At 53.3% G+C, this 13,436-nt stretch overlaps 1 protein-coding gene across 5 annotated transcripts in view; it reads left to right on the top strand.

Moving 5' to 3' along the window:
• TFAP4 (transcription factor AP-4) overlaps nucleotides 1-13,436 on the top strand; it is a 61,096-nt gene that overhangs the window by 16,723 nt on the left and 30,937 nt on the right. For 3 of the 5 annotated variants that reach the window (XM_028145654.2, XM_028145652.2, XM_028145653.2), the window contains exon 1: nucleotides 5,976-6,046. The exons of the other annotated variants lie outside the window; for them this stretch is intronic. The gene's annotated coding sequence lies outside the window, so the exon portion shown is untranslated. Of the gene's footprint in view, nucleotides 1-5,975; nucleotides 6,047-13,436 lie in introns of those variants that run through there. 5 annotated transcript variants of the gene reach the window in all.

The following is a 13,436-nucleotide window of genomic DNA, read 5'->3' as shown; positions in this document are numbered from 1 at the left end:
TGCAGCTCCGGCGGGGAAGGTGGCCGCGGCGGCCGGGCCGGGCCGGGATGTCTTACAGAGGGAGGGAGGAGGGCGGAGGGAGGCGGCGGGAGGAGGGACCGGCGGGCTGCGGAGGAGGGGAGGAGGAGGGGCGCGGGGGGCAGCCGCCCTCCCTCCTCCCTCCCCTGCTGCTTCCCTCCAGCCCTCCCAGCAAACCCCTCTCGCCGCCGCGGCCCCAGGCCCGGGGCGCCAGCTGCCAGGCGGGGAGTGAGCGTCGGGGGGAGGGGGCGGCCGCGCGCGGGCGCTGGGCCGGGGGAGGGGAGGACGGAGGGCGGCGAGGCGGCGGGGAGTCGGCACCCAGAGGGAGGGAGGGGGCGCGGGGCCGGGAACGTCCTCTCCGTCCCCATCCTTGGGCTCCCCCCCCCGCGGCCCCGCCCCCAGTCCGAGGGCAGCGCTAGGACACGGCCTGGAGGTGGCCCGGGGGTGGCGGGGGGAGGGATGTCCCGCCCTCGGGGAAGCCCGGGGAGGGGGCGGGCTCGCAGTGGACCGAGGGGCCGGGTGGGGGGGGGGGGGAAGAGGGGGTGTGCGGGTCCAGAGGAAAACCCCGAAAACCGGGAAGATGAAGGAGGGGGCGGGGCCCATCACCTCCCTCCCGCGGGGTCACCTTGGCCAGGCCCCCCGCAGCCCCCGGCGACGGGGAGGGCAGCTAGAATGCCTCTCCGCCGGCCCAGATTTCTCCGCCCAGCCCAGTTCCAGGAACGCGCGGGCAGCACCCGGCAGGCAGAGGCCCCAGCTCCGGATTCGGGGCAGCCCACGCCGGGGTTCGAGGCTGGGCTCAGCGCCTCCCGCCCGTCCAGCGCCGCCCTGGCTCCCCCCTACCCCGCCTTTCCCTCGCCTCAGTTCCCTCACAATGGAACGCGGACCAGGTCTGACCCGGAGCAGTCCGGGCTTCCTCTGGGCCCCAGTCTTGGTCACAGCAGTTGGGGGCAACCTGTGTCCTCTAGCTGAGCGCCAAGGGGTCCTTGACTGAGCGTGGCCCGCAGCGCCCAGCGCAGTGCGGGTAGAAAGTGGAATGAGCGGATGGAAACGAGTGAGAAAGCCCCGAACCTGCACCCGCTAAACTGTTCCTACCTCCTGGTGTTGAAACCAGACTGGCGTCCTAGAGCGTTTTGTTTGAGCCAGTCTGGAGCCCCCACCCACTTATCTTCTTGCTGCTCTGCAAACGTTGGTTTAAAAAGAGCCCTGCTGCTGTTGGCCAACCTGCCACTGTGCAGTTGGCCTTGAGGAGTCCAGCAGACAAAAAGCATCTCCTGTAGGTGAGGCGTCTACCTCGGCCTAATTCCACCTTCATCCGCGTATTTGGTGGCGCAGCGCGTCTGGTCGGAGCACACAGCCTCCCCAGGGCCTGGCACAGTGCTCGGCACATAGTAGGTGCTCATGAACTGTTACGTGGATACACAGTAGATACTCATTATATTTGGGGCAGATGGATATATAGTAGGTGCTCATGACTGTTTCGTCAACGGACACAGAATTTGTGTTCATTCCATTTTAAGAGAATAAACACATAGTAGGTGCTCCTGGCCTATTGCATTAATGGACACATAATAGCTGTCATGACTGTTGTGTGAATAGACACAGAGTAGGTGCTCATGAACTGTTTAGTGAGAGATGAAAGACCAGTAGGCCCGGAAGGTAGTGATTTGGAAGTAACCCCACCCCCACCCGGGTTTCCCTCGTGTGGATAATGTGGAGTGAGGTCGGGTTAAACATTAGTGAGCAGATGGGCCCGGTGGGAAGTCCAGCTTCGCTACCTAGCGCCTTCCAGGAGAGGACTGTTAAGGGCCGACTCACCGGGTCCAGCCGGTGCACTGGGAGGGGCGGAGTCTGAGGGACGCAGAGCGCCCCCTCCCGGCGTCCCGGATCGTGGGGATTCAGCCCGAAACTCTTGGCCCTGCAGCGGTGGGTGTCACAAAGTTTGATCTCTGCCAGGCCAGGCTCCAGGCCCTCGGGGAATCCACGCATATGAAAAAGGTACACAAGGGCTAATTTTATATCAGTTAAAAGTGCTTACCGAGTGTTTGCAGGGTGCCAGGCACTGTGCAGTAGTGCAATAAAGAGTGACAACCTCAGTTGCCCTTGTTCTCCTGGAGCTTATAGTCCAACAGGAACTGACTCCAGTGACCAGGGAAATCCAATGATCTGTGAACCTAAAGGGGACTTGACCATAAGGAACTTTCACCCTCAGAGGAGGAAACTGAGGGCACAGGGAGGTTAAGTAACTTCGTCAAGTTCTTAGAAGCTGGTAGGAGGCATAGTTCAGATTGCAATCTCAGTCAGTCTGATTCCAAAGCTTGTGTTATAATTTACTATGTCCCTGGGGCATCAGATGGCAGGATGGGATTTTGAGACATCCAAGAGGGCCAGGCTCTGAGAGGGCTTCAGGGGGGTTGCCTTTTCCAGGAGGCAACACCTACTATAGCAGTCTGTCCAGGACTGGCTTCCTCCTTCTTAGTAAAAAGTAGGTAAGGAGAGGGGTCCTCTTTCCCCACCATCATGCTGAGTTTTCTCTCTCCAGAGTCCTTACTCTGAGCACTCATTCTTTGCTACCTGTTCCCTCCCATGTGTAATGGACTATCTCCCCTGATATATCCTAAATTCCCCAAGGAGTAGGATACAAGGGCATTATTTGCTTTGTCTCTCCCTCTGCAGAGTTCCTCCCAGGATCTGGAATATAGTATATGCTTCATAAATATTGCTGTTATGAACTGAATGTTTGTGTCCTCCCTAAATTCATAGGTTGAAGCCCTAAACCCCAATGTAACTATATTTGCACATGGAGCCTTTAGAAGGTAATTAGGTTTAAATGAGGTCATAAAGGTGGGGTCCCCATAATGGGATCAGCACTCTGATAAAAAGAGAGATAAGCCCTAGCCGGTTTTGCTCAGTGGATAGAGCATCAGTCTGTGGACTGAAGGGTCCCAGGTTCGATTCTGGTCAAGGCCACAGGCTCAGGTTGCGGGCTCAATCCCCAGTGTGGGGATGATTCTCTCTCATCATTGATATTTCTATCTCTCTTTCCCTCTTCCTTTCTCTCTGAAATCAATAAAAAATATTTTAAAAGAGATATGATCTCTCTCTCTCTCTCTCCTCTCTCTCTCTCTCTCTGCCATGTAAGGACACAACAAGGTGGCCATCTGCAAGCAAAGTAGGGAGCCCTCACCAGGAAGTGAATCTGCCAACACTTTTATCTTGGATTTCCTAGCCCCCAGAACTGTGAGGAGTAAATGTGTGTTGGTTAAGTTCCCCAGTCTATGGTATTCTGTTATAGTAGCTTGAGTTGACTAAGAACATTACAGATAGATATATTTTGGGGACTGAATCTTGTCTCCTAATATTTCATCAATAAACATTTATTGAACATCTGCTAGGTTCCCATTCATTCAACAGATGCTTATTAAGCTATTATTATGTGTTCATTCAACAACATTTATTGAGGGTCTACTGTGTGCCCAGGGTTAGACAACTCCATCCATGTCTTCAAGGAGATATCTCAATCTAGTGGGTACTGCCTGTCTGTCAGTACCCAGAGGGGAAGTGGCTAATTTATTCACATACATTGTTCTTTAATGCACAACGCTAGTTCCAGCAGGGAGCTCAGTATACACAGTTTCTCTTTTCCCAGAACCTTTACTCTATCCAAGGAGCTGAGAGTGAACATAAGGAAGTGAGCCTTAAAAACTACATTGCAGGCCCTAGCCCATTTGGCTCAGTGGATAGAGTGTCGGCCTGTGGATTGAAGGGTCCCAGGTTCGATTCCGGTGAAGGGCACATGCCAGGGTTGCAAGCTCCATCCCCAGGAAGGAGTATGCCGGAGGCAGCTGAACAATGATTCTCTCTCATTATTGATGTTTCTATCTCTTTCTCCCTCTCCCTTTATCTCTGAAATCAATTTAAACAAAACAAAAACCCTACATTGCAGACATAGGAGAAATGACAGGAGCTAAGATAGATGAATGGCAGCAGACCATGAACTCTGGCCCTTGAACTTAGCCCAGCCATCGGATGGATCTCCCTGAACCTTCGTTTCCTATCTGTAAAATGGTGGTTCTCATGCCTATTACAGGGCTGTGTGAGGCTCAGTGGAGAGGGTACACAGGGGACTTGCACCAATGCCTGGTGGGGAGAAGGAGCAGTGCAACAAATGGTAGCTATTGTTATTGAGGAAGCCTGCAACATACTGTGAGTGGGACCAGGCACGAGGATAGAATGATGGAGGGAGTGAGATCAGGATGACTTATTAACCTTGAGCTGGCAGCCTGATGAACATCTCTCCAGTTGGCACTGTCTTGCCATGCCTGCTGGCTTGCTGTGCCTGCAGGGCTGGGACAGACTATGGGTGGGGTGTTTGTTCTGGGAAGCAGCCCTGGCTGCTCCTCACACCCTGTGCCAGGGAGAAAGGAGGGCTTCAAGTCAGAACTGAGGCCCCTTCTGGGCCTGGCCTGGCCCTTAAAATCCTGCCCAACTGCCTAAAGGGCCCAGGGCTGAGAATGCCCAGGAGGCACAGCCCCAAGGATCAGCTGGGTCTTTCAGGTTTGGGGCACACTCTCCCTGTGGGACTCACCTGACCCCCAGGAAACTGGTCCTAGAGGGCTTGAAGCACTCTGTTTTTGGAGTTCTGGAGGCCAGGCCTGGATGTCAGCATGGAGGTGAAGCTCCAGGGCTGAGAGGTGGGGATGGGTGGCACTGGAGGTGAGGATGTGACTTCTCTGCTCCTGGAAGAGACCCTCAGTGCTTCAATCAGGGTCAGCTTCAAGATATTCGCCTGTGCAGTCCCACAAGCTTGGCACTTAGAAGGGCTCATGCTTTGGGGCTCCATGTTCTCCCATCACCATCTTGAAATCCTTAATCTTTTTTTGTTGTTGTTAATCTTCACCCCCAAGGTATTTCTCCTCCCCTCCCCCCACTGACTCTTAGAAAAAGTGGGAGGTGGGAGGGAGAGAGAAACATCGATGTGAGAGAGACAGACACATGGATTGGTATGTGCCCTTGACTTGGAATCGAACCCTCCACCCTTCCGTGCCCAAGCCGGCGCTCATCGGCCAGGGTTCTTAATCATTTATTAACGCACGGCCCTGCTCTTTTCCTTTTGCATTGGGTCGGGCCAAAGGTCCAGCCTGTCCAGCCTTCATGCTTTGGTTTCCCCCTGTATGTAAGGTCTCCCTCCAATGGGGCATTCACACCCACCCCTCAGCCACACCCACCCACCCAGCAGTGCCCAGGTAAGCCCATTTCGGGGAAGACGGTGGCGGCTAGCACCTCGGGAGAGCCCAGGCCTGCTGTGTAGATGGTGGGTATGTCACTCAACGTTTCTGAGCTTCTGGATGACAATAGTGTACTCACCTCGATCGGACTGTTGGTAAGTACCACAGCCCAACTGCGGGGGGGTTCAGAGAAAAGTTCCTATAAAGGGTAGGGTGCCTGGTACAGAATACGCGCTTGGTAAATTAGAGCCATTATGTTTTAAAAATGAGGATTATTACAGGCGCTCTCTTGGAGGGAGCGAAAGAGGGAGCGGTCAGCCCGAATCCCCATGGACCTGCCCCAGGAAGGAGGAGCCGCCCCTCCTGTCTTCCCTGCTTCCCCGGGAGAGACCCTCCGCTCTCTTCCCCCTCCCCCTGGCCCAGGGCAGGGACGAGGGGGCGGAGGAGCGGGAGCGACACATTTTTGAGTCGTGACCAAGTGGAAACTCCCTCCCCGGGGCGGAAGCCGGGGGCGCCCCACTGGGGCCGGAGCCTCCGCCGGGGCTGGACTCGCGGCCGGGGGGCCGGGCACGGCGGGGGCCCCGGGCCCCGCCCCTGACCCTCCTCATGAATATGAATGACCGGCCCGGCCGGCCCCGCCTCCGCCTCCGCCGAGGGCGCGCGGCCGGGGGGCGTGGCCTGGCGGCGAACGTCCCGCCCCTCCCGCCCGCGCGGGGCCTTTTTCCGGCTGGCCCGCCCCGGACGTGACCTCGCGGGTGCGCGTTGGAGCCGCCCGCGGGGAGGTGCCTGCGCCCCCAGCACAGGTAGGGCAGTCCTTTGTCCCCGGCGCCACCCCCCGAAACCCGGGGGCGGCCGCCAGCCCCGGCCCGCGGCCCCTGTGCGCGCTGCCCGTCTTGCTCCGGCCCAGGGCGGGGCCCGGCCCCTGAGCCAGGCTCCTGGGCGCGCCTGCAGCCCGGAGCCGGGGTAGGAATCCTTCACTCGCCCCGGCGGGCGCGGGCACAGGGCAGAGGCTGTAGCAGAAGCCCTGCCCTCAGAGGGCTTACGGGCCAGGGCGAGGGAGGCCCGCGGGGTGCATCAGAAGAACGTCCAGTGTGTCAGATGCGTGTCAGCGCGAGGACAAAAGCGGGCAAGGGCATCAACCAGGCGGCTAGGGAAGGCTCTCTGTGTGGCTGGAGTGGAGAGGGGAGCATGAAAAGGATGGAATAATGATAATGGCTCACGTGTTGAGCAGGTGCCAAGCCAAGTGCTAGATGCTTTATGCATATCATTTCCTGTAATCATCACGACAACCTGGACCTGGGCACTACTGTTAGCTAAGAGGAAATCGGTGTCAGGGAGCCCAAGGAGATTGATGTCATTGCCTGAAACACACCCACGAGACCCAGGGTGGGGTGACCTTAACCAATATAGGTTCTCCACGCTACTCCTCAGTTTCCTCCCAAAGTACTAAAGGGAGGGGCAGTGAGTGACTTGAAGGGAAGGATGGGCTGTCTGGGCCCTTTTTTGCCGACAGTTTGCCCCCAAAAAACAATTTACCCAGCAGTTGGGGCCCTGAAACCCAGCCTAAAATTAGTGTACAGAAGAAAGGTGTAGTAGGAGTTTTCCTGGACAGAGTCTCTTCTCTCTGTTCTCCTGGGAGAGGCTTTTGTTGTCTGGGAAGCACTTGTCACTCCTCTAGTCTCTGGAGCAGGTACTAGTGGCTTTGGGGAGGGAGAGTAGAACTGGGAAGAGGCTGCTGCTAGCAGTGGGTTGGGGGGAAGCCTAGTGCCCTGGAACAGTAACAAAGATGGTGTCAGCCAGGCAGGCTGTGTATACCCACCAGCAACTGCAGGGCAAGCAGAATCACCGAAATATCCCTGTGAGCCTGGAGAGATTAAAGCACAGCCACAAACTCACCCAAGTCTGCACCGGCAAGCAGGTTCTCTGACCACCGACCAGATGTGGTGGGAAGGGCCTCAGGGTTGCCGATCGGGGCTTCCTTTGCTGGCTGTACCCATCGCTTCTCTGCTGTAGAAGTGGGGGATGAAGGCCTGTGGGTTTTTCATGGAGACCTCTGCTCCAGCCTGGCTCAGCTTCAAGTCTTGGCCTTTGGGTTGGGATGTAAAATGTGGAGGATTAGGAGTGGGACCCAGCCCTCTGAGTTTGAGCCTCAGGAGACCAGTGAGTCAGGTCCTGGTGGTACAGGAACACAGGGGCACTTACTGTTAGGCCATTTGGTAGATAAGAAGGAGACTCAAGAGGTTAAGTGGTTCACCTGAGAGCCCACAGCTATGAAGTAGCAGAGATGGATCCAAGTGCAAACCACTAGAGTCCAGAGCCCAAGCCCTGCCCCTTAGGGAGTGGATTCACCCCAACAGAATATGTGGCCATGTGTTTGCTATAGTAGAGACCCTCCCACCAAACACACACACACACACACACACACAACACACACACCACACTCCCTGTGGGGCCATAGTAATGGGGAAGTGATGATGACCAGAGGGGACAGAGACACTTTCTATTCTCAGATTCTCAGCTATGCAGTCCCAGGCCTCATCCCCAGGCCTTTGCATCTGGGCTGAGTCGGTCTCTCCTTCTCAGGGTGGACTGGTGTAGGAGGGGCCGGAGGCACTGTAGGGGTCGTCTGCCAATGTCTTCAGCCAGGGGCTTCTTCCTGATGAGGTCTCAGGCTTTGGTCTTGGGCCCGGGCCCAAGGGCAGAATGATTCCACCTGGGCACCAGGAACCTACCTGTACACCCTGGCCTTGAACTAAGGGTGCAGTTGAAGCTATGGTCACTGACTAGGTGGCCTGAGTGAGGGTGCCAGGATGGAGGGGGAGAGGTCTGAGGTGGCACATGTGAGTCATGAGACTTGAGTGAATAGAATGTCAGGAGATGGGAGCTGGTCCCCTCAAATGACCCCTGTGGGCCAGGAGTTGTGAACACTCTGCACATTGCTTCCTGTTGATCTGGTCCCTCCTTCCCTTTTTTCCTCCCTGGAAATATTCTGAGTCTTAGAACCCCAATGGACTCTCAAACTCAAGATGCTGACCAGTGAGTCTGGGGCAAGGTTCAGGGACTTATTTTTTTAAAAATATTTTTATTGACTTCAGAGAGGGAAGGGAAGGGAGAGGGAGAGATGGAAACATCAGTGATGAGAGAGGATCATTGATTGGCTATCTCCTGCACGCCCTCTACTGGGGATGGAGCTTGCAAACCCGGGCATGTACCCTGACTGGGAATCAAACCGTGACCTCTAGGTTCATAGGTCAATGCTCAACCACTGAGCAACTCTGGCTGGGCTGAGGATCTGTATTTTTAACAAGCTCAAGTGACTTGTGATGCATGTGGTCCTCTGACTAGACCTGGAAAACTGCTGTCCCAGGCCTCCCAGCCAGGCAAGCTGTAAGGAACCCCTTCCAAGCCTTCTGGCAGATAAGAGACTGGTGTGCCTAATGGTTTTCCACAACTAAAGTTAGATGCATTCTCTCTTGGAATGCTGTCATCAGCTGAGCTTCTCCCCTGTTTAAAATAAATGATGGAGCCCAGTTGGAGTGGCTCAGTTAGTTGAACATAGTTTTGTGCACCGAAGTGTTACCAGTTCGATTCCTGGTCAGTGTACATATCTGGTTGTGGGTTCAATCTCTGGTCAGGTACATACAGGAAACAACTGATGTTTCTCCCTCCCTCTCTCTAAGCATGTCCTTGGGTAAGGATTAAAATAATAATAAATAAATGATGGAGTCTCAAGCAATAGCCCTGTCTCCAACCCTCCCCTGCCAAGTATCTCCAAAGATCCAGCTACCCTAGATCACCCGGTTATTTCTGAGCTCCTTGCTCTGTCCCGAGTTCTCCCCTCAAAGCACGTTGTGCCAGGTTCTGCTATGTCCTAAAGCCCCAAGGGTCTGCCCCTGGTCCCTGAAACAGGTGTTTCCCTAAGGTTCCATCTTTGGACCTCTTCTGCTTGACAGGTGTCCTCATTTGAGGAGCAAAAGTGAGAGGAACACTTCTAACCCAGAGCTCCCAATGTTTATACCCAGCCCCTGGGGGGTGCCAGCCCCATCCCATTTTTTTTATGGGCTACCTTGATGTCTCCCCTAGGCCAGCCCGCTGGAGCTCCTCCAAATAGGCTCTTCGATTTGAGGGGAACCTAGCCACATCTGTCACTTAGGGTGGTCCAGCTGGGTGGGACTGTCTGGCTCCTTCCCGAGCTGCATACCCTGAGAGAGGAAAGAGGGCCTGCCATCTTTAAGAGAGCCCCTCTTAGTAGCCAGGCTTCCCTGTTGGAAGCTTCTGACTTATTGCTTTCCCTGTTAAAACTATTAGTGCTGGCTTGTCTTCCTGACCTCTGGCCCCTGAGCCTCCACCCGCATGGCTGTCTGTTCTAGTGCCCCAGACTTGCAGCCCCAGGATCTCTTCGTACCCCTACCACCCTACCCACCCCGCCAAGGCACTATAGTCCCTTGTTTGGGGGTCTTTGAAACGTACCATCAGCCTGTTCGCTTTTGCTCAGAGCCAAACACAGCCCAGGGATGTATGACGAGCACTTTGGACGAGTTTGTTTGTTGCCTACTCAGAGGCTGCCCAGCTCTGCTCCATACGGCATTGGGCCACACTGCCCCTGCCTGCAGTCAGGGGTGTTGGTTCAGATCCTGATTTTGCCCTCACCAGCCTCATGACCCGACAGGTTCCTTGAGCCCACAGAGTTCCTGTATCCTCCTCTACAATGTGGAAGGTGGTAATAATAGTCCTGTCTCACAGGGCTCTTGTGAGGATTGACATTATGTGGCTTCATCTCTAAGGGTCCTTGGAATATAATATTGCCTGATCTGTATTATGTTATTTAATCCTCAAAACTACCCTGTCAGATAGATTGTTGCTGTCAGACCCATTTTGAAGATGAGAGGGAGGCTCAGAGAAGCCAAGCGATTTGCCCAAGAGCACATAGCTATAAAGCAGCAGAGGTGGGGTTATTCTAATGCAAATCATTTCACTCCAGAGCCCAAGTTTCTAATCACTAACAACTCTATCCCTGTACCCCTGTGCTATGGGTTCTCTTTCTTCATCTCGAGTTCATTGATTCAAGAAATATTTTGGCATGTCTACTACCTAGGGAGATAGCAGTGAATGAACAGAGGAAGCTCTGCCCTTATGGAGCTTACATTTTGGTCAGGACACATGGGAAGAAATGTATAGGAACGGTGGATGCTTGCCCAGGGCCCCTCTTCCTCACTGTCTGTCCTGGGGGCACAGACCAGGACCCCCTATCTCACCTCCGTACTATTTCTTGCACCTGAAGGCCTCAAGAGGTAGACATTGGCTGCATTGGACTGGTGTGCGTTTGGCCCTTGTGAAGGCGGAAGTGGATCACAGCAGGACCTGGTGTAGGGCTGAAGGCAATGGAATCCTGAGGGGATGGGGCAGTGGCAGTGCTGGCATGGAGGGAATGGGAGTGCCATCCAAGGCCAGGCTGAAGATAGGCTTTATTAGGGAACTACAAATCAACAACCATGCTGCCTTACACCCACTAGGATGACTATAACAGGAAAAGAGAAACAATAATAAGTATCGGGAAGATACGGAGCAATTGGAACCCTCACACACTGCTGGTGGCAATGTCAAATGGTGCAGCCATTTTGAAATAGTCTTGCAGTCCCTCAACATAGAGCCACCATTTAACCCAGCACTTTCACTCCTAGGTATATACCCAAGAGAATCGAAAACATATGTCCAGGCAAAAACTTGTACATGGGTGTTCAAAGTAGCATTATTACAATAGCCAGAAGCAGGAAACAACCCAAATGTTCATCATCTGATGAGTGGGTAAACAAAATGTGGTCTAGCCATACAATGGAATATTATTCAGCCATGAAAAGGAATAAAGTTCTGATAGATGCTACAACATGAATAAACTGTGAAAACATTATGCTGAGTAAAGAAGCCTTGCACAAAAGACCACATACTGGATGGTTCCATTTTTATAAAATCTCTAGAATAATTAGATCAATAGAGATGGAAAGTAGACTACTGGTTGTCAGGGGTAGTGGGCACAGGGATTGGAGAATAACTGTTAATGGATACAGGGTTTCTTTCGGGGGTGATGAAAATGCTCTAAAATTGTGTTTTTATTTTTATTTTTAATATATTTTATTGATTTTTTACAGAGAGGAAGGGAGAGGGATAGAGAGTTAGAAACATCAATCGGCTGCCTCCTGCACACACACACCCCCTCCCCCCCACTGGGGATGTGCCTGCAATCAAGGTACATGCCCTTGACCGGAATCAAACCTAGGACCTTTCAGTCTGCAGGCCGACACTCTATCCCCTGAGCCAAACGGTTTCAGCTGATTGTGTGGTGTTTTTTTTTTTTTTTTTTAATATATATTTTATTGATTTTAGAGAAGAAGGGAGAGGGAGAGAGAGATAGAAACATCAATGATGAGAGAGAATCATTGATTGACTTGCCTCCTGTACACCCTGGACTGGGGATGGAGCCTGCAACCTGGGCATGTGCCCTGACCAGGAATCAAACTGTGACCTCCTAGTTCATAGGTCAACACTCAACCACTGAGCCATGCCAGTCGGACATAAAAATTAATTGTGGTGATGGTTGCACAGCATGGTAAATATACAGAACACATTGAATTGTATACTTTAAAAATATATATTTTTTTATTGATTTCAGAGAGGAAGGGAGAGGGAGAGAGAGAGATAGAAACATCAATGATGAGAGAGAATCATTGGTTGGCTGCCTCCTGCATGCCCCCTACTGGGGATCAAGCCCACAACCCATGTGCCCTTGACTAGAATTGAACCCAGGACCCTCCAGTCTGAAGGCCGACGCTCCAAACCAGCCAGGGCTGAATTGTATACTTTAAAATGGTAAATGGTATGGTATGTGAATTATATCTCAATAAAGCTCTTACTCAAAATATTAGCCAGACTTTCCTGCATTAATGCTGACAGAAGGCACCAGGAAGTGGACTCAAGAACTTGCTGAGTGACTGGGGGAGATTCTTTGCGGTTACATTGCTGTAATTCTCATGAAATGGTTGTGGAGAAGTGATTGTGGAGGAGGCTTTGATTCATCCTTAAGGCCTCAGCTTATGTGATATCCCTGAGCTTGTCCCCCTCCCCGCCCCCCAACCTCATAACTCTCCCTTTGTCACTCGCCATCACTCTCCGTGTCTTCTTTCTTTCCTCTTTAGCACTTCCCACACTTGGGATTATTTTCTGTGGAGCCGATTTTGTCTGACTCTTGCTGGGCTGAGTTCCATGAGGTCAGGGGCTTGTCTGTATCTGGTTTACCCCACAGTAGGTGTTCAATAAATACCTGTAGAGTGAATGAACCCATACAGGGTAGGGAAAAAGTAGTTTATAGTTGTGAGGACGTGAAACACAGAGTTTATTCTTGTATTATTATTTATTAATTATTGTATTATTTTCCATACAAACAATTGTAAACCCACTTTTGCCCCACCCTGTATATACTGATAACTGGGGGAGGCCTGGGCTAGGGTCCATGCTTGCTGCAAGGGAGGGAGTGAGCAGAGTGGATCAGGGTGTCTCCTGGCCCCAGTGGCTTTCTTTTTCCCTCTGTTTCAGTTCCAGGAGAATGTCTCTGGAAAGGAAGCCCAAAGCCTGGTCTGGCTGGGAAGAGGGGAGAGGGGTGGGGAGCAGGCATGGGGGCTGGGCGGGCCTGGGGAGGAAGTCTGTAGCCCCAGGCTGCCGAGGGCGTGGTGTCTGTGTTTGCACCTTTGGAATGTGGCTGATTCACTCTGGGGAGAGCCATGTGCAGCCACTGTTGTTGCCTTGGATCTGACATCTGGAGGCTGAATTCCCAGAGGAGACAGATTCTTGCAAGCAGATGCCAACTTTGAAGGTCAAACTGAGTGATGGAGGTGCTTTAGAAGGAGGTCCAGAGCCCCTTCCCCGTCCCTTCCTCCCCCCCCAGATTCTGGGAGAGAGGTGAGGCCCCATCCCCAGCCGTGTTCCAGCCCCTAAGCTACCAGAGCTCTGCAGTCAGACCTGTGTTCAAAGGCCAGTTACTTAACAATTCATATAACTGCAAAGGCCGAGGGCCTGGCCGGTCAAGTGCTCAGCAATGGTGCCGGGACACTGAATTGCATCGCTCCATCCAGAGGCTCTGTGTCACCCAGCTTGGCTCTCCCTGGGTTCCAGCAAGACCCCAGGCTTGCCTCTTGTTGGCTC

Source organism: Eptesicus fuscus, chromosome 4 (assembly GCF_027574615.1).
Source record: "Eptesicus fuscus isolate TK198812 chromosome 4, DD_ASM_mEF_20220401, whole genome shotgun sequence".
Taxonomy (NCBI): domain Eukaryota; kingdom Metazoa; phylum Chordata; class Mammalia; order Chiroptera; family Vespertilionidae; genus Eptesicus; species Eptesicus fuscus.
The sequence above is the reverse complement of the archived record's forward strand: the minus strand, read 5'-3'. Positions and strand labels throughout refer to the sequence as shown.